Source organism: Lissotriton helveticus, chromosome 4_1 (assembly GCF_964261635.1).
Source record: "Lissotriton helveticus chromosome 4_1, aLisHel1.1, whole genome shotgun sequence".
In the NCBI taxonomy this organism is placed as follows: Eukaryota; Metazoa; Chordata; class Amphibia; order Caudata; family Salamandridae; genus Lissotriton; species Lissotriton helveticus.
In genome coordinates, this window is record NC_136063.1 from 1,429,239,663 (window position 1) to 1,429,259,680 (window position 20,018).

The following is a 20,018-nucleotide window of genomic DNA, read 5'->3' on the forward strand; positions in this document are numbered from 1 at the left end:
AGGTAAACCTAGCAAACCTATACATTTTTGAGAACTAGACACCCAGGAAAATCCAGTAAGGGGTGACTTGACTGGCTCTCACCATGTTCTGTTACCTAGAATCCCTTGCAAACCTGAAGAATTGTCCAAAAAACACATTTTCCTCATATTTCTGTGGTGGAAAGTTCTGGAATCTTCATGGGTAAACAAAATTTTACCCACCTCACATTCCCCAAAGTCTTCCGAGAAAAATGGTACCTCACTTGTGTGGGTAGACCGAGTGCCCGTGACAGGAAACGGCGCAAAACGCAATGTGGACACACTACATTTTACAGTTAAAAATGACACTTTTTTGCAAAGTGCCTAACTATAATTTTAGAACCCTAGCTGTGCCGCCCCTAGCGAAACCTAGAAAACCTATACATTTTCTAAAACTAGACACCAAGGGAAATCCAGGGTGTGGTGACTTGGCTGGCTCTCACGAGGTTCTGTTACCCAGAATCCCTTGCAAACCTAAAGAATTGTACAAAAAATACACTTTCCTCACATATCTGTGTAGGAAAGTTCTGGAATCTGCGTGGATCCACAAAATTCCATTCCACCCAGCATTCCCCAAAGTCTTCTGAGAGAAATGGTACCTCACTTGTGTGGGTAGGCCTAGTGTCCGTGACAGGAAACGGTGCACAACACAACATGGACACACTACATTTTCACAGTGTAAAATGACCCTTTTTTTGCAAAGTGCCTAGCTGTAGTTTATGAACCCTAGCTCTGCCGGCATCTAGGGAAACCTAGCAACCCTATACCTTTTCTAGAACTAGACACCCATAGAAATCCATGATGGGGTGACCTGACTGGCTCTCACCAGGTTCTGTTCCCAGGAATCCCTTGCAAACCTAAAGAATTGTCAAAAAAACAAATTTTCCTCACATTTCTGTGGTGGAAAGTTCTAGAATCTGCCTGGATCCACAAAATTATACCCACCCTGCATTTCCTAAAGTCTTCAGAGAAAAATGATACCGCAACAGTGAGGGTAGGCATAGTGCCCGTGACAGGAAACGGCCCAGAATGCAATGTGGAAACACCACATGTTCACAGGGAAAAATTACCCTTTTTTTGCAAAGTGCCTAGCTGTTGTTTTTGAACCCTAGCTCTGCTGGCCCTAGGGAAACCTAGCAAACCTATACATTTGTGAGAACTATACTGCCAGGAATATCCAGGATGGGGTGACTGGACTTGCTTTAACCAGGTTCTGTTACCCAGAATCCCTTGCAAACCTACAAAATTGTAAAAAAAATAAATTTTCCTCACATTTCTGTGGTGGGAAGTTCTGGAATCTACGTGGATACAAAAACTTCTACCCACCCTCCCTTCCCCAAAGTCTTCAGAGAAAAATGGTACCTCACTTGTATGGGTAGGCCTAGTGCCCGCGACAGGAAACGGCACAAAACACAACATGGACACACCACATTTTCACAGTGAAAAATGACCCTTTTTCTGCAAATTGCCTAGCTATAGTTTTTTAACACTAGTTCTGCCGGCACCTTGGGAACCCTAGAAAACCTATATATTTTGTAACCATGGACACCCAGGGGAATCAAGGATGGGGTGATTTGACTGGCTCTCTCCAGGTTCTGTTACCCAGAATCCCTTGCAAACCTAAAAAATTGTCCTCAAAAAACAAATTTTCCTCACATTTCTTTTGTGGAAAGTTCTGGAATCTGCGTGGATACACAAACTTCTAGCCACCCTCCCTTCCCCAAAGTCTTCAGAGAGAAATGGTCCCGCACTTGTGTGGGTAGGCCTAGTGGCCGTGACAGGAAACAGCTTAAAACGCAATGTGGGAACACAACATTATTACAGTGAAAAATTACCCTTTTTTTGCAAAGTGCCTAGCTGTAGTTTTTGAATCCTATCTCTGACAGCACCTAGGGAAACCTAGCACACCTATACATTTTTTAAATCTAGACATCCCCCAGGGGAATCTAGGATGGGGTGACTTGACTGTCTCTCACCAGGTTCTCTGACCCAGAATCCCTTGCAATCCTAAAAAAGAATTTTTAAAACACATTTTCCTCACATTTTTGCGGTGGAAAGTTCTGGAATCTGTGTGGATACACAAAATTCCACCCACCCTGCGTTCCCCAAAGTCTTCTGAGAAAAATGGTACCTCACTTGTGTGAGTAGGCCTGTTGCCCGCGGCAGAAAACGCAACATGGACACACTACATTTTCACAGTGAAAAATGACCCTTTTTTTGCAAAGTGCCTAGCTGAAGTTTTTGAACCCTACCTCTGCGGGCACCTAGGGAAACCTAGAAAACCTATACATGTTTGAAAACTAGACACGCAGGGGAATGCAGGATAGGCTGATTTTACTGGCTCTCACCAGGTTCTGTTACCCAGAATCCCTTGCAAACCTAAAAAAACTAGTTTTTCACACATTTCTGTGGTGGAAAGTTCTGAATCTGCATGGATCCTCAAAATTCCACCCACCCTGCGTTTCCCAAAGTCTTCCGAGAAAAACTGTGCCTCACTTGTGTGGGTAGGCCTAGTGCCTACGACAGGAAACAGCGTAAAATGCAACGTGGACACACCACATTTTCACAGTGAAAAATTACCAGTTTTTTGCAAAGTGTCTAGCTGTAGTTTTTGAAAGCTAGTTCTGCCGGACCTAGGGAAACCAAGCAAACCTATACATTTTTTAAAACTAGACACCCTGGGAAATTCAGGATGGGGTGACTCGACTTGCTCTCACAAGGTTCTCTTACCCAGAATCCCTTGCAAACCTAAATAATTGAAAAGAAAAAAAATGTCCACACATTTCTGTGGTGAAAAGTTCTGGAATCTGCGTGGATCCTCAAACTTCCACCCACCTTGGGTTTCCCAAAGTCTTACGAGAAAAATGGTACCTCACTTGTATGGGTAGGTCTACTGCCCGCAACAGGAAAGGGTGCAAAACTCAATGTAGACAAACCACATTTTCACAGTGAAAATCGACCTTTTTTCCAAAGTGCCTAGCTGTCGTTTTTTAACCCTAGCTCTGCCGACACCTAGGGAAACCTAGCAAACCTATCCATTTTTTAAATGAAAACTAGACACCCTGGGGAATTCAGGATGGGGTGACTTGACTGACTCGCATCAGGTTCTGTTACCCAGAATCCCTTGCAAACCTAAACAATTGTAAAAAAATATATTTTCCTCACATTTCTGTGGTGGAAAGTTCTGGAATCTGCGTGGATCCACAAAATTCCATCCCATCCGCGTTCCCCAAAATCTTCCAAGAAAAATGGTACCTCACTTGTGTCGGTAGGCCTAGTGCCCGTGACAGGAAACGGCCCAAAACGCAATGTGGGAACACCACATTTTCACAATGAAAAATTGCCTAGCTGTAGTTTTTTAACCCTCGCTCTGCCGGCACCTAGGGGAACCTAGCAAACCTATACATTTTTTAAAGCTAGACACCCAGGGAAATCCAGGATGGGGTGACTTGACTGAGTCTCATCAGGTTCTGTTACCCAGAATCCCTTGCAAACCTAAAAATTGTCAAACAAACCACATTTTCCTCACATTATTTTTCTTTCTCGTTATTGAATGATCTTTTCTGTCAGTCCTCTCCTTTCTGAGCATAAGTCATTGAAAGTGTTTGAAGTATGTGTTGATGCTTATTTTGATTTTTCTTCCCTATGAGTGAAGGCGACTGTATTGTATTTTTGAAGTGGTTCACATGTTCAAAGTTTAGATACAATTTTAAAAGCCAAAGGAGTCTGTGGCTATTTCAATTTAAAGTATAAGTAAGTTAACTTTATGTCATTATCACTATCAACTAGTTCCACTAATGCTCCATCGACCAGAGGAAAGAACTTTTTGATCTGTGAAGGGTTAGTAAAAGTATTTTAGACTAATCCTGAACATTGGTGAAAACATATAAACTTGACACCCAGCGGTTTTACTCAATTGTTTTTTTTTTTTTTTTAAACTTTATTTTTGTGCAGGTATGAAAAGAATACAGTTGTGACACGTCCATCCCAATATGTCAAACGTACATCAATGAATTCGTCCACAGCCGTCATGCCCACAACCCGGAGGCCGGGCGGCAACACCTAGGTATTCCAGTAGTGTGCACATGTGTCCATTTTTACGCGTTCCGCCTGGAACCTTATAATCCTGCTTTTGTCATTTTCTCCCACAACACCCCCCCCCTTCCCCCACCACCCCCAACAAACAAATAGCACGTCCCCCACAAGGGGTGATAGACAGTTCCCATGTTCATCATACAATGCGTCACCAGTCCGCCGGTTCCCTTCGTGTCCAGTGTAGTAGTGCTTGTCCTCACTCCCATACCACAATATAGCATCTCTTATACAAGGAGTCTCTAAGGGAATCACCGTCTCAGGTTTGTATGGATACTCGTCGTTATCAGGTGGTCCCTCCCGCCCATCCCCGCCCGCTGCCCCTCTATGGGTTGCCTCCTATGTGCCCTGCCTCTAGGCCATGGTATTGTCTCCATTTGCTCCATATCCTTCGGAACTTTTTTGGACAGCCTCTAGCTTTGTATGTCACTCGTTCTGCTGCCATATAGAGGTCCAGACCTCTCCTCCATTCCTCAATCTCTGGCCGCTCCGCCACACCCCAGTATTTCGCTATGTCCCTCTTTGCCACCACCAGGGCCAACACCAGGAAAATGATGTGCGGGCGCGGCAGGTCCACTTCGGTCACCATTCCCAATAGCGCCAGTTTCGGGTCTAGTGTTAGCTCTGTTCCCAGCACCTCCCCCAATTCTGTGAAGATGTGAGACCAATACGTTTGAATTTGCACACATGACCATATGGTGTGGTAGAAATCTCCCTGTTCAGTATTACATCTAAGACACGTGGCGTCCGCTATCCTACCCATCTTGTGGAGACGCCTCCGGTCGAAGTATGTCCTGTGTAGCACATTTAATTGGATCAGCCTCAACCGTGACTTAATAGCGACTTCTCGGGGATGCATCAGTATTAGCTCCCAGTCTAAGTCTTCTAGCTGCCCCACTTCCGCCTCCCATGTACCTCTGAGTTTCGCCAAATTACCCAACATGTTGTTTGTGAGGGTTTTATATGTAAGCGACACTGCCTGATGTACCATCTGTTCCTGTAGGAGTCTCCCTTCCAAAGGTGCATATTCCGGTATGTCCTGTAGTGATATCTGCTGTGCATGCCAGGCATGTGCTAGCTGTAGGTGTTTGTATCGTTGTGTGTGGTGTAATCCGAACTCTGCCTGCAGCATAGCGAAAGTCTTCAGCTCACCTTTGCTAATCACGTCCCCAATAGTGGAGATCCCTATGTCGTCCCACCTTTGGAAGCCTTTCAGTTTACGGAGTTCCGTGAACCATTTGCAATGCCACAGTGGTGTCTGACGTGTTGGCCTCCCCTCCCATCCCGTGGATTTAGTAGCTCGGGACCATGCTCTAATCGTAATCAGAGTCGCTGGCAAGAGCGTTCTCTCCGCCTTTCCCCCATATAGATAGTGGAGTATATTGTGTGCGGACAATTTATGCCTCTCCAGTGCATACGTTGGGTGGTCCGCTGGTGCGTGCAGCCAGTCATTAATGGGGGTCAGGTGTTCTGCCCAGTAGTATGCCTCCAGGTTCGGTAAGGAGATCCCCCCATTATATTGATGACGTTGGAGTGTCCGGAGCGCTATGCGTGGTTGTTTGCCTAACCATATGTATGACCGCAGGTCTGCGTGGATTCTAGTGATAGTATTAGTCGGCAGCGGATAGTACTCATTTTGAAGTGCGTATAGGAATTTGGGTAGGGTAATCATCTTATACATCGCCGCCCTTCCCAGTAGGGTGAGCGGCAACTGTCTCCATCTTGTCATATCCTCTACCGCCTCCTTCAGTATCCGTTCCACATTTTTCTGGAACGAGAGCTTTTTGTCCAAAGTGACATACACCCCAAGGTACTGGAACCCCTCGGTGGTGGTGAGTAGACGGTCCGGCAGCGGTATTCCCTGTACTGCTCCCTGTGGCGTATACAAGACCGATTTATGCCAGTTGATGGTGTGGCCGGCCAGTGCCCCAAAGTCTTCCAACTCTCTGAACAACTTCCCTACGGAGACCTCGGGGTTCGTGATGTACAACAGTACATCGTCTGCATACAACGAGACCTTTTCCTGAGTATCCCCCGACTCGGTACACCTGAAGCCATGGATCTCTGGGTTCTGACGGATTTTGGCCGCCAGTATCTCTATAGTGAGAGTGAAAAGGAGGGGGGACAGCGGGCATCCTTGTCTGGTGCCCCTCTCCACCCGGAATTCGCGTGATAGGCACCCATTCACTCGTACCCGCGCCTTCGGTGCCGCGTAGAGCAACCCTATCCATTTCTGAAAGTGTGGGCCAAAGCCAAACCGACGCAACACTGCCATGAGAAAGGGCCAATGTACCGCATCAAACGCTTTTTCAGCGTCCAAGGACAGGAACCAATGCGGTTCCGTTCTACCCTGTATTTCTTGGAGCCAATTATGGGTCCGTCGGAGATTGAGTTTTGTCGCTCTGTCCGGCAAAAATCCGGACTGGTCAGTGTGTATAAGGTCTGAGACCACCGTCCGTAGGCGCGCCGCTAGAATTGTGGCCAGTACTTTGACCTCCATATTTAAGAGGGAGATGGGGCGATATGAGGCACAATCGTCCTCCGGCTTGCCCTGTTTGTATATCGGCACTATGGTTGCTAATGCTAGGTCTCGAGGGAGTCTCCCTAGTCCGTATGCTTCAACATAGAGCGCCAACAGATGAGGCGTCAATAGGTCGGCCGTCTTTTTAAAGAATTCCGCCGGGAACCCGTTGGGCCCCGGTGTTTTCCCCGTTTTTAATTTATTAATGGCAGTGGAGATCTCCTCCAGTGTGATTCTCGCCTCCAGAGGGGTGCTGAGGTCCTCATCCAGTACTGGGATATCTAGATTTTCCATATAGAGTAGGGCCTCGTCCACTGACCCGAGGTCCCGGCCTCTATAGAAGTTCTCATAGTGTAGCGCGAAAGCTTCTGCTATGCCCCTATCGGTAGTTTCCAGGCCTCCCCCATCCTTTCTGATTCTTTCCACCCATCTCGCGGCTTGTTCTTTCCTACTGAGCCACGCCAGGAGCTTGCCTGACTTGTCGCCTACATCATACAGGCGGTGTAGCGTTGCTAGGGCCTGCGTCTTCGCCTCATTAGAGACCAGTTCCCTATACTCCTTCTGTTTGTCCTGCAGCTGCCGCAGTATACCTTCCTCTCTGTTTACAAGGTAGCGTCTTTCCAGGGTCAGGATTTCAAGTTCTAACGCTGCTGCCTCCCTGTGCCGTTTGCTGCGTTCGTCTCGCAGCCTCCCTCTAACCCTATCTCTCACCACCGGTTTCATGGCCTCCCAGAAAGTAATGTTAGATTCCACTGAGCCCTTGTTCTCCGCTACGTACACTTTTATGTCTGCCCTCAGACCCCGCACTATTTCCGGGGATTGAATATCCCAGGCTGCCAGGCGCCATTCCGTCTCACGCCTTTCGGTGTTCTTCCCTAATAGTGCATATAGGGGGGAGTGATCCGATATTCCCCTAGCCTTGTACGTGAGTTCGTCCCCCTCTGATAGGTACTGTCTTGCCACAAAAATATAGTCCAGCCTGGAAAAGGTTTTGTGGGCCCCTGAGTAAAAGGAGAATGTCTCTTGTGTCGGGTGTCGCCATCTCCATGCGTCAGTGAGTCCCATGTCCGCCACATATTTCGCAAGGGCGGTTTGTGTCCCCCCTCTGCGTGTTGCCCCTGAACGATCTAAGTCTTCCGACATGACATCGTTGAAGTCTCCCCCCACTATTTGCATCGTGTCCGCCGTTTCTAGTAAGATGGACGCTACCTCCCTAAGTGTGCGTGGTTGGAGTTTTGGAGGGGCATATACTGAGATGACTGTGATGCGTTGTCTGCACCATACTCCCTGCACTCCCACATACGTACCCTGTGTATCGCTCCATGTGCGCGCTACGGTGAAGGGGTGTGTTTTGTTAATTAGTATTGCCACTCCCCTAGCGCCTGACGTGTAGCCCGCGTGATTCAAGACTTTGTATCTACCCCTCGCTATGAATGTGCATTTTCCCGCCCTAAGGTGAGTTTCTTGCAGGAGGATGAGGTCCGGGGCGGTCCTCTTTATGTATGAATTAACTAATCCCCTCTTGATTTTGGAGCCCAGGCCATTAACATTCCAAGTCATAATGGAGATCCCCTTGTGTATCCCATCTGTGTTTGTTAGTGTACCTGCCATACTGTGTAGGTCTTCTGGAGGTCAATAGGCGACCTTAGCGGCTGTGCGTGACAATGTTGACTCCCATTCCTCAGGTTGTGCCTCTTCGTGCCATTCCTTGCCCAACTCCCTCCCCAACTTCCCCAACTCGGTGAAATTCCCCCGTGCCCTCTCCCACCCCCCTCCCCACCTCTCTCCCCTTCCAGACTCGTTCCCATCAAGGTCCAAGCTGTTAGTAGAAGTCGGTCTGTCACCCCCCCCACTCCCTCCCGCTATAGAACTATGGCCCGCTAAAGCCCCCTATAGCGGCCCGTGCTGTATCCCCCCCGTCGGGCTTTTACCCCCGACAAGGGTATGCACCACTCCTGGGCTCTTGTCCAAACTGTTAAGAACCGTTGTTGCTAACAAGTAAACTGTTCCTGAGACCACAAAAAGAGTCAACGAGAGGAAAGAAGAAACAACAACTAAAAGGGTGCTGGTCACTTGCGTGTCATGGCCGCGTCCCGGCCAACAATCCGATCATCCACTTCTTCCAGGTTCACGAATGTGAGTCTTGTGTTGTCGGTACTGTGCTGCAGTGTTTGTCGGATATGTCCTGTTCCAACAGCCGGATCTCCGTTTCCAGTGGGTGTAAGGAGCGTTGATCAGTGTCTGACGCCTCGTCCTCCACATCCGAGTCCCTGAGGTGTTCCCCTTCCCCTTCCGAGCGTGCCTGGTCCCGTGGCCCCTCCTGAGTTCCGTGGGCCGTCCTCGACGTCCCGGGTGACTCCGATCTCCCCCTCCTGGATCCCGCCGATGTGCGCGAATGGTACGGGGTGCCTGTGTATCTCGAGTAGAGTCTCCGGGATCTCCTCCTCTGCTGTTTTGGCGAGCCCCACCTCGCCTTGTCCTGTGCCACCCTCACCAGCTCCTCTCTCCCTGCTGTTTCCCGACTGTTGAGGACCGGTCTCTCCTCCAGCCATTGCCATGCATCTTCCGGATGGCTGAAGAAGTGCGCCTTGTCCTTGTAGATGACTTTGAGTTTTGCAGGGAAGAGCAGCATATACGTAATGTTCAATGATCTCAATTTGACTTTCACCGAGTCAAAGGAGTGCCGCTGCTTCTGGACCTCCTGACTATAGTCCGGAAAAATCATTATGTTGGTGTTCTCAACTCGGATTTCGCCCATTTTCCTCGCTTCCCGCAAAATTAAGTCTCTGTCCGCGAAGTTCAGGAATCGCGCGATCACTGGCCTGGGCCTCGCGCCCTCCGGAGGTTTCGCAAGGAGCGCCCTGTGCGCCCTTTCGATTACAAAGCAGGAAGAAAAACGGGCTCCAGGGAAGGTGTCCGTGATCCACTTGTGCAGGAAGGCTGCCATACTGTTCCCCTCGATCCCCTCTCTAAATCCTACGAATCGGAGGTTGTTCCGTCTCGCCCTGTTTTCGGCGTCATCCACCTTCCAGAGCAGCTGTTTGTGCGACGCCTGGAGCTCCGCCATTTCTCTCCGAAGGGTGGTTATCGAGTCCTCAGCCTCTCCAATGCGTGTTTCCGTTTCAGACACCCTGGCAGAGAGATTCTTGAAATCTTGGCGCAGGAGTGTGACTTCAGCGCCCACTTCCCCAATTTTGCCCTCCAACGCGGATCGGGATTCCTGGATATCCGATCTCGATGCCTGGATCGCTGCCAGCAACCTGTCCGTGTCAGTTGCCCCCTCCGCCGCCGCGCCCGAGTTGTCCCTGGGTGTCCTTGGCGCCGCGAAGAGCTCCAGAGTGCCCTGTTTAGGATGCTTGGGTGGGAGGTCTCTCTTCCCCATCCTCACTGAGTCAGTGGCGAGTCCAGCTATGAGGGATGTGTGTAGAGCCCCCTCGTTGTGGGCCCAACAGGGATCTAGGGTGTCCAGGCACTGCCCTCCGTGTGTCGAGCCTCCGATGCCAACCCGTCACTCGGCAACCCCCCCCGTTATCGCCTCACTCTGATCGTCCCAGGTGGTGTAGTTGGTTGGTGCTCCTCGCCTTCCCCGCCGATCTGGTAGCGGGTACTCCGGCCGTGTGTCCCGAAGTGACCCTCCGCTCTGCTCGCCCCACTTCGCTTCGGTGCCACTGAATGCGGTGTGTCGCGTCGCCCCTCAGAGGCCGCTGTGGTGGGCCCTCCCATGCAGAGGCAATGCAGAGGCACCTCCAGCAAGGTTCCTACTGGGGCCCCCGTCCACACCGTCGCAGGTTGCGGCCGCAGCCCTCCTCCAGGATCCTTCAACAGTGCAGCGTAAATGTCCCGTCTCCCCTGCTCTCCAACCTGCGCTGCACCACCCCTGGTTCTTTGCCGGGCCGGCCCCCTCAGTACCACTGGTCTGCGCAGCAGTGCGGCCTCGGAGCGGTCATGGGGCGCCTCTCTCAGATTTGCGTGGTTGCCGGTGTGTGGCGCCGGTGTTGCCTGGTCGCTCCCCTCCGTGGGTCAGTAGTGAGGGCGGGAGGAGTGGTGGGGGCGGGGGGGGGGGGTGGGGAGGGTAGCTGCCACAGTCTTCCCCCGTTGCCGGGTAAACTCACCCCACCACCTGTCTCTGTGCGGCTGGGTACGCAGGGCTGCCTTTCCTCACCCCGCTCACTCACCGAGTGCGTCCGAGGTCGCGGCCGCCATCTTGGTGAAGTCGGGCTCCCGGTGTCCTCCGGCTTGCCCTGTTTGTATATCGGCACTATGGTTGCTAATGCTAGGTCTCGAGGGAGTCTCCCTAGTCCGTATGCTTCAACATAGAGCGCCAACAGATGAGGCGTCAATAGGTCGGCCGTCTTTTTAAAGAATTCCGCCGGGAACCCGTTGGGCCCCGGTGTTTTCCCCGTTTTTAATTTATTAATGGCAGTGGAGATCTCCTCCAGTGTGATTCTCGCCTCCAGAGGGGTGCTGAGGTCCTCATCCAGTACTGGGATATCTAGATTTTCCATATAGAGTAGGGCCTCGTCCACTGACCCGAGGTCCCGGCCTCTATAGAAGTTCTCATAGTGTAGCGCGAAAGCTTCTGCTATGCCCCTATCAGTAGTTTCCAGGCCTCCCCCATCCTTTCTGATTCTTTCCACCCATCTCGCGGCTTGTTCTTTCCTACTGAGCCACGCCAGGAGCTTGCCTGACTTGTCGCCTACATCATACAGGCGGTGTAGCGTTGCTAGGGCCTGCGTCTTCGCCTCATTAGAGACCAGTTCCCTATACTCCTTCTGTTTGTCCTGCAGCTGCCGCAGTATACCTTCCTCTCTGTTTACAAGGTAGCGTATTTCCAGGGTCAGGATTTCAAGTTCTAACGCTGCTGCCTCCCTGTGCCGTTTGCTGCGTTCGTCTCGCAGCCTCCCTCTAACCCTATCTCTCACCACCGGTTTCATGGCCTCCCAGAAAGTAATGTTAGATTCCACTGAGCCCTTGTTCTCCGCTACGTACACTTTTATGTCTGCCCTCAGACCCCGCACTATTTCCGGGGATTGAATATCCCAGGCTGCCAGGCGCCATTCCGTCTCACGCCTTTCGGTGTTCTTCCCTAATAGTGCATATAGGGGGGAGTGATCCGATATTCCCCTAGCCTTGTACGTGAGTTCGTCCCCCTCTGATAGGTACTGTCTTGCCACAAAAATATAGTCCAGCCTGGAAAAGGTTTTGTGGGCCCCTGAGTAAAAGGAGAATGTCTCTTGTGTCGGGTGTCGCCATCTCCATGCGTCAGTGAGTCCCATGTCCGCCACATATTTCGCAAGGGCGGTTTGTGTCCCCCCTCTGCGTGTTGCCCCTGAACGATCTAAGTCTTCCGACATGACATCGTTGAAGTCTCCCCCCACTATTTGCATCGTGTCCGCCGTTTCTAGTAAGATGGACGCTACCTCCCTAAGTGTGCGTGGTTGGAGTTTTGGAGGGGCATATACTGAGATGACTGTGATGCGTTGTCTGCACCATAATCCCTGCACTCCCACATACGTACCCTGTGTATCGCTCCATGTGCGCGCTACGGTGAAGGGGTGTGTTTTGTTAATTAGTATTGCCACTCCCCTAGCGCCTGACGTGTAGCCCGCGTGATTCAAGACTTTGTATCTACCCCTCGCTATGAATGTGCATTTTCCCGCCCTAAGGTGAGTTTCTTGCAGGAGGATGAGGTCCGGGGCGGTCCTCTTTATGTATGAATTAACTAATCCCCTCTTGATTTTGGAGCCCAGGCCATTAACATTCCAAGTCATAATGGAGATCCCCTTGTGTATCCCATCTGTGTTTGTTAGTGTACCTGCCATACTGTGTAGGTCTTCTGGAGGTCAATAGGCGACCTTAGCGGCTGTGCGTGACAATGTTGACTCCCATTCCTCAGGTTGTGCCTCTTTGTGCCATTCCTTGCCCAACTCCCTCCCCAACTTCCCCAACTCGGTGAAATTCCCCCGTGCCCTCTCCCACCCCCCTCCCCACCTCTCTCCCCTTCCAGACTCGTTCCCATCAAGGTCCAAGCTGTTAGTAGAAGTCGGTCTGTCACCCCCCCCACTCCCTCCCTCTATAGAACTATGGCACGCTAGAGCCCCCTATAGCGGCCCGTGCTGTATCCCCCCCGTCGGGCTTTTACCCCCGACAAGGGTATGCACCACTCCTGGGCTCTTGTCCAAACTGTTAAGAACCGTTGTTGCTAACAAGTAAACTGTTCCTGAGACCACAAAAAGAGTCAACGAGAGGAAAGAAGAAACAACAACTAAAAGGGTGCTGGTCACTTGCGTGTCATGGCCGCGTCCCGGCCAACAATCCGATCATCCACTTCTTCCAGGTTCACGAATGTGAGTCTTGTGTTGTCGGTACTGTGCTGCAGTGTTTGTCGGATATGTCCTGTTCCAACAGCCGGATCTCCGTTTCCAGTGGGTGTAAGGAGCGTTGATCAGTGTCTGACGCCTCGTCCTCCACATCCGAGTCCCTGAGGTGTTCCCCTTCCCCTTCCGAGCGTGCCTGGTCCCGTGGCCCCTCCTGAGTTCCGTGGGCCGTCCTCGACGTCCCGGGTGACTCCGATCTCCCCCTCCTGGATCCCGCCGATGTGCGCGAATGGTACGGGGTGCCTGTGTATCTCGAGTAGAGTCTCCGGGATCTCCTCCTCTGCTGTTTTGGCGAGCCCCACCTCGCCTTGTCCTGTGCCACCCTCACCAGCTCCTCTCTCCCTGCTGTTTCCCGACTGTTGAGGACCGGTCTCTCCTCCAGCCATTGCCATGCATCTTCCGGATGGCTGAAGAAGTGCGCCTTGTCCTTGTAGATGACTTTGAGTTTTGCAGGGAAGAGCAGCATATACGTAATGTTCAATGATCTCAATTTGACTTTCACCGAGTCAAAGGAGTGCCGCTGCTTCTGGACCTCCTGACTATAGTCCGGAAAAATCATTATGTTGGTGTTCTCAACTCGGATTTCGCCCATTTTCCTCGCTTCCCGCAAAATTAAGTCTCTGTCCGCGAAGTTCAGGAATCGCGCGATCACTGGCCTGGGCCTCGCGCCCTCCGGAGGTTTCGCAAGGAGCGCCCTGTGCGCCCTTTCGATTACAAAGCAGGAAGAAAAACGGGCTCCAGGGAAGGTGTCCGTGATCCACTTGTGCAGGAAGGCTGCCATACTGTTCCCCTCGATCCCCTCTCTAAATCCTACGAATCGGAGGTTGTTCCGTCTCGCCCTGTTTTCGGCGTCATCCACCTTCCAGAGCAGCTGTTTGTGCGACGCCTGGAGCTCCGCCATTTCTCTCCGAAGGGTGGTTATCGAGTCCTCAGCCTCTCCAATGCGTGTTTCCGTTTCAGACACCCTGGCAGAGAGATTCTTGAAATCTTGGCGCAGGAGTGTGACTTCAGCGCCCACTTCCCCAATTTTGCCCTCCAACGCGGATCGGGATTCCTGGATATCCGATCTCGATGCCTGGATCGCTGCCAGCAACCTGTCCGTGTCAGTTGCCCCCTCCGCCGCCGCGCCCGAGTTGTCCCTGGGTGTCCTTGGCGCCGCGAAGAGCTCCAGAGTGCCCTGTTTAGGATGCTTGGGTGGGAGGTCTCTCTTCCCCATCCTCACTGAGTCAGTGGCGAGTCCAGCTATGAGGGATGTGTGTAGAGCCCCCTCGTTGTGGGCCCAACAGGGATCTAGGGTGTCCAGGCACTGCCCTCCGTGTGTCGAGCCTCCGATGCCAACCCGTCACTCGGCAACCCCCCCCGTTATCGCCTCACTCTGATCGTCCCAGGTGGTGTAGTTGGTTGGTGCTCCTCGCCTTCCCCGCCGATCTGGTAGCGGGTACTCCGGCCGTGTGTCCCGAAGTGACCCTCCGCTCTGCTCGCCCCACTTCGCTTCGGTGCCACTGAATGCGGTGTGTCGCGTCGCCCCTCAGAGGCCGCTGTGGTGGGCCCTCCCAATGCAGAGGCAATGCAGAGGCACCTCCAGCAAGGTTCCTACTGGGGCCCCCGTCCACACCGTCGCAGGTTGCGGCCGCAGCCCTCCTCCAGGATCCTTCAACAGTGCAGCGTAAATGTCCCGTCTCCCCTGCTCTCCAACCTGCGCTGCACCACCCCTGGTTCTTTGCCGGGCCGGCCCCCTCAGTACCACTGGTCTGCGCAGCAGTGCGGCCTCGGAGCGGTCATGGGGCGCCTCTCTCAGATTTGCGTGGTTGCCGGTGTGTGGCGCCGGTGTTGCCTGGTCGCTCCCCTCCGTGGGTCAGTAGTGAGGGCGGGAGGAGTGGTGGGGGCGGGGGGGGGTGGGGAGGGTAGCTGCCACAGTCTTCCCCCGTTGCCGGGTAAACTCACCCCACCACCTGTCTCTGTGCGGCTGGGTACGCAGGGCTGCCTTTCCTCACCCCGCTCACTCACCGAGTGCGTCCGAGGTCGCGGCCGCCATCTTGGTGAAGTCGGGCTCCCGGTGTCCGCTGCTCCCCCGCTCCGGCCGTGACCAGCGTGCCTCCTCCGCTTCTCCGCTGTCGCCGGTGTGGGCAGGGAAGTCCCTCCTCCCTCCGGGGTCCTCTCCGGTCGTCAGTCCGGTGAAGCGGCCGCCATGTTGGATAGGTGTGCCTCGAGTCCCAGCGACACCCACAACACCCGGTCCGTTCCGCTTGCGGCCCGACGTCTCTCACCGGTCCAGTCGAGGTAGCCTCATAACACGCTCCTCCGGGCACCAGCTCCTCCGCGCTCCGCTTCCCTGCAGCCGACCCGCACCTGGGCGCCTCCGCTGCGTTCCTACACTTCGCCCGGCGGGCGGTCCTGCAGGTTCCCGGGCTCGCGTGGCTCTCCGGGTTCGGCTGGTTTAAGTTTCCGACGGCGCCTCAGCAAACACTGGTAGTCTCCAGCGCCTCACGGGATGCGGCGCTCTGCCCCGGGCCGGTCACCGAGCCGCCATCTTGCTCGGCCGTTACCCCTTCACTACAGGCTCCGTGCCAGGGTCGGCTAAACACCCTCTAGACGGTTCGGTCTTGGGCTTTGCCTCGTTCGTCCCTCTCCAGGCGTCCTCCGACAGCTAATAAGTGAGTTTTATCCAGTGGAGATGTGCAAATTGTCGGATATTTAGATGTCGGCCGGGAGCTCCCGGGAGACACGTCTAGCCCTGCATGCTGCTGGCCACGCCTATAGTTTTACTCAATTGTTAGTTTGATGGGCCCAGGTGAGTATATGCTAGTAGAGTATATGTTATTGGTGAACCGCTGGATCACTAGCTCTGCCAGCACCTAGGGAAACCTAGCAAACCTATATATTTTTCAAAGCTAGACACCCAGGGAAATCCAGGATGGGGTGACTTAACTGGCTTTCACCAGGTTCTGTTACCCAGAATCCCTTGTAAACCATAAAAAATTGTCCAAAAAACCCATTTTCCTCGCATTTCTGGTATGGAAAGTTCTGGAATCTGCATGGATACACAAATTTCCACCCAACCCGCGTTCCTCAAAGTCTTCCAAGAAAAATGTTACCTTACTTGTGTGGTAGGCCTAGAGCCCGCGACAGAAAATGCCGCAAACGCAAATTGGACACACCACATTTTCTCAGTGAAAAATGACCCTTGTTTTGCAAAGTGCTTAGCTGTCGTTTTTTAACCCTAGCTCTGCCGGCACTTAGGGAAACCTATCAAAACTATACATTTTTTTAAATTAGACAACCTGGGAAATTCAGGATGGGATGACTTGACTGGCTCTCACCAGGTTCTGTTACCCAGAATCCCTTGCAAACTTAACAAATTGTCCAAAAAACACATTTTCATCTCATTTCTGTGGTAAAAAGTTCTAAAATCTGCATGGATTCACAAAATTTCACCCACCCCGTGTTCCCCAAAGTCTTCAGAGGAAAATGGTACCTCACTTGTGATCCAGCGGGAAACCAACCTACCGACAAATATCACTAAATCACACAGATTTGGGCCCATTAACCACACTTACTTACAGTATCCAGTTGAGGAAAACCCCTCCGGTAATCAATTTTTGGGCTTCTTTATATATCCGTTTGCCTAGAGAATTTGAACCTATTTATTTATTTACTAAGCCCTTCCTTACTCATGGATCTATAAGCTGAGTTAGAGTTGCATTGAACTCTGGGGTCGCGTGGTTGAGGCCGGGCTTCGCTCCGCTGGAAACGCTGCGGGGGCTTACCTCCACTTTCTCCATCGCCGGCCGGGCTTAGCTCCGCTGAGGCGCTGTGGGGGTCTGCTTGTGGACTACTTCTCCCATCTTCCCGAGCTCCCCTCATCACCACACGCCAGGAGGCGCATAAAGGCACGCCTGGGGCCGAGGACCTTGTGGCATTGAACTCTGGGGTCGCATGTTTGTGGCCGGGCTTCACTCCGCTAGAAACGCTGCGGGGGCTTACCTCCACTTTCTCCATCGCCGGCCGGGCTTAGTTCCGCTGAGGCGCTGTGGGGGTCTGCTTGTGGACTACATCTCCCATCTTCCCCAGCTCCCCTCATCACCACGCGCCAGGAGGTGCATAAAGGCACGCCTGGTCCCTCGTCCCGCGAGGACGCGCGTGGAATGCGCCGGGAGAAGCCCGGGACAAGGGCGGGACCGCCTGTGACCATCCGGGGCCGGAAGAGGCCGGGCTGGGCCACCCCTCTTGGACTTTGTTTTCAGGTTCTTAATATTATTAAATGTTGAACGGCACTGACTAGTAAATAGTGTCTCTTAGACTAAAAAGCCATCATTCTACTGGGGTTTAATTTTTGTTTTACCAAGAGCTCGTTTTAAGTGCTCTTTTTATTTGTTTTTTTAATGTGCTCATCTTTTTGGCGTATGGTGACATTGATATCTTGTCTTGGATATTGATAATCAACTATTTTATTTTATTCACACACAGTGCTAAATATTGGGGAAGAATATTCTTACTCAACCTGCCCCGATAGCAAAACAAAGGGTAATTTATAATCCACCGCTTCCTAGTCTGACAGCTATCGACAGAATGCTGCAGAAGACTATTGGGGCGGTTGCCTCTGCTATTGAAAGCACAGAAAGGCGTCTTTCGCTTCGAGCTGGTACCCTTCCTCCTTTACCTGTTTCAAACATCTCAATGTTTACCACTAACTCTCAGGATTCGATGTTAGCTCCATCCTTTATTGCTTTACCCAGGGTACATCCCACTTTACCAACAAATGAGATATCTTCTGGGGTGGCCCCTCCTTCCACTGAATCCTTGCCCTCTTTAACAAGGCTATCTGTGACCCCCACAATATTTACTAGCGATGTAATCCTTGATCCTCCTCCCTTGAATGAGGATTCTCCAGAAAAGATGGGGTGTGGCACACCTTCAAGCCCAATCTCTGTCTCTATCTTAACTGATAATAGCGACAGTCCGTGTGTCAGGACCAGAGGGAAGAAGGCAAGACGTAAATCACAGCACACCATTAAGGAAGGTCAAGCTGTAAAAAATGGTAAAGGGAACACTAGTAACAGACAAAGAAAGGTTGTTGAAAAGCCTAATGGGAAAAGAGGCAATAAGGTGAATAACCAACCAGAAATTGTATTTCCATCAACTAGTGCTAGGGTCCCAATAGCAGAGGACTACTTCTGGGAAAGATTGGAGACCCTTCTAACAACGCTTTTAGAACCTATTTGCTTAAAGGTTAGGAATATTGAAACAAGATTGACTAATATTGAGGGAAAGCTTGATACGAATCAGAAGCCATCCCAGGATAAACCAATTTCTATACTACCCCAACCTACTGTTATTTGTCCAAATGTAAATCCCAATATTATCTTACCGGCCCTAGTAACTTAAATACAAGATCAAACTAAAAATCCAAAGGCCAATGGTCGATTAGAGCATAATAAACCAAGGGGGGAACAGGAACTAATACTCCTGGGTTATCTGTCTCAACCCCTGCAGTCTCCAATGTACCATCTAACCAAACTAGAAGAGCTGAGGATAAAATTGAGACAAGTGCAAGTTCAAGTTTACCCATTCTAAATTTGCCCCCAGAAGCGACACCATATACTGTGGTGTTAGCTAATGTTCCTCCATTACCCCCTAATACCTTTGAACATTGGTCGACTTTGAGGAATAAATCTATTCATTTTTTATCTACCAAGTTTGGACTTAAAAACTATTTGTTTTCAGAATTTAAGATGGCCAGAAGAGTGAGCTAGTTGGGCAGCTTAGATAAAACACTGAGGGGTGACTGTGTGATTCTATCATTCCGGTCACCACAACTGGTACGTACTTTAATCAAGAGAAGTTGTACTGGGACACTTGACCCAGACTTTGTTAACATTCCTCCCCTCAGTTATTTTTACTGTCCATCTCGACCAATTAGGTGTTTAGTTCCCCCTTGTCCACCTTTAAACCCTGATGGCCTATTGGGTAGAAGATATGGTGTCCCAACATTTAATCCATTTGACACTCTTAGTGGCTTAGAAAACAATGACTGACTACAGGTAGATACCACTACTCTTAATCTCTCAGACGTAGAAGCTGACCCTATCCCGTATTCTGGTAGCAGGGAAATTATAGTGGCAGATGGGGGGAAAGTGCTTAGCAGAGTCCCGACTACGTCTGGGACTTCGGGACATATAGGGGGCTCCGCGACTATGGATGGGGGATCAGGGGTGGGAAGTGACCATAGAGTCTCTTCTTTACCATCTGGTTCCGCATCTGCCATCTCGGTTATCCCCCTGTTAGCCCCATTGATGTGTAAAATTTCCTCCTGGAATATTGCCAGTATTAGATCCAAATTTTCCAATCCAATTTGGTGGGATTTCATTCAGACACAAGATATGCTCTGTTTTCAAGAAACCTGGAGTCTTGATCCGGTCCATTTAAACGGTTTCAGGACCTTTCACACTCCAGCTGTCGCGGTTTTACATGGAAGAGCAAAGGGTGGCCTGAGTATTTATCTGTCTAACAAATTGGATTTTGTAAGAGTAATTGAGCCTATAATAGACATATATTTTACATTTTTAGTACTTGTCTTGGCTTTTGATACTCCGATTGCTCTTGTTAACCTATATAACGATATTCCTTCTGGTGATGTATCTATTGTTCTAAGTAAATTGACTAAAGCACTGTTTTTACAGGAAAAAATGTATGGACGTAAATTGATGATACTTTTGTTCGGGGATTTTAATTGTACTTTGTGTAGTATGGTGAATGATAATAGGTGTGGTATGACCAGGAAGACGGTTTGGGCCATTTACATTTTAATCACTCCACTTTAGGGGAACAATTTAATAGGTTATTAGCCAAATTCGGTTTAGGATTTGCAAATGAATTTTGTTCTTTACCTTCTGTCCCATCCTCAACATTTAACGGAAGGGGTTGCACTACAACCATCGGTTATGCTATTGTTTCTAACAAATGTGGTGGTAGAATCTACTCCTTTAACGTCTCTGACATTGTACTAAGTG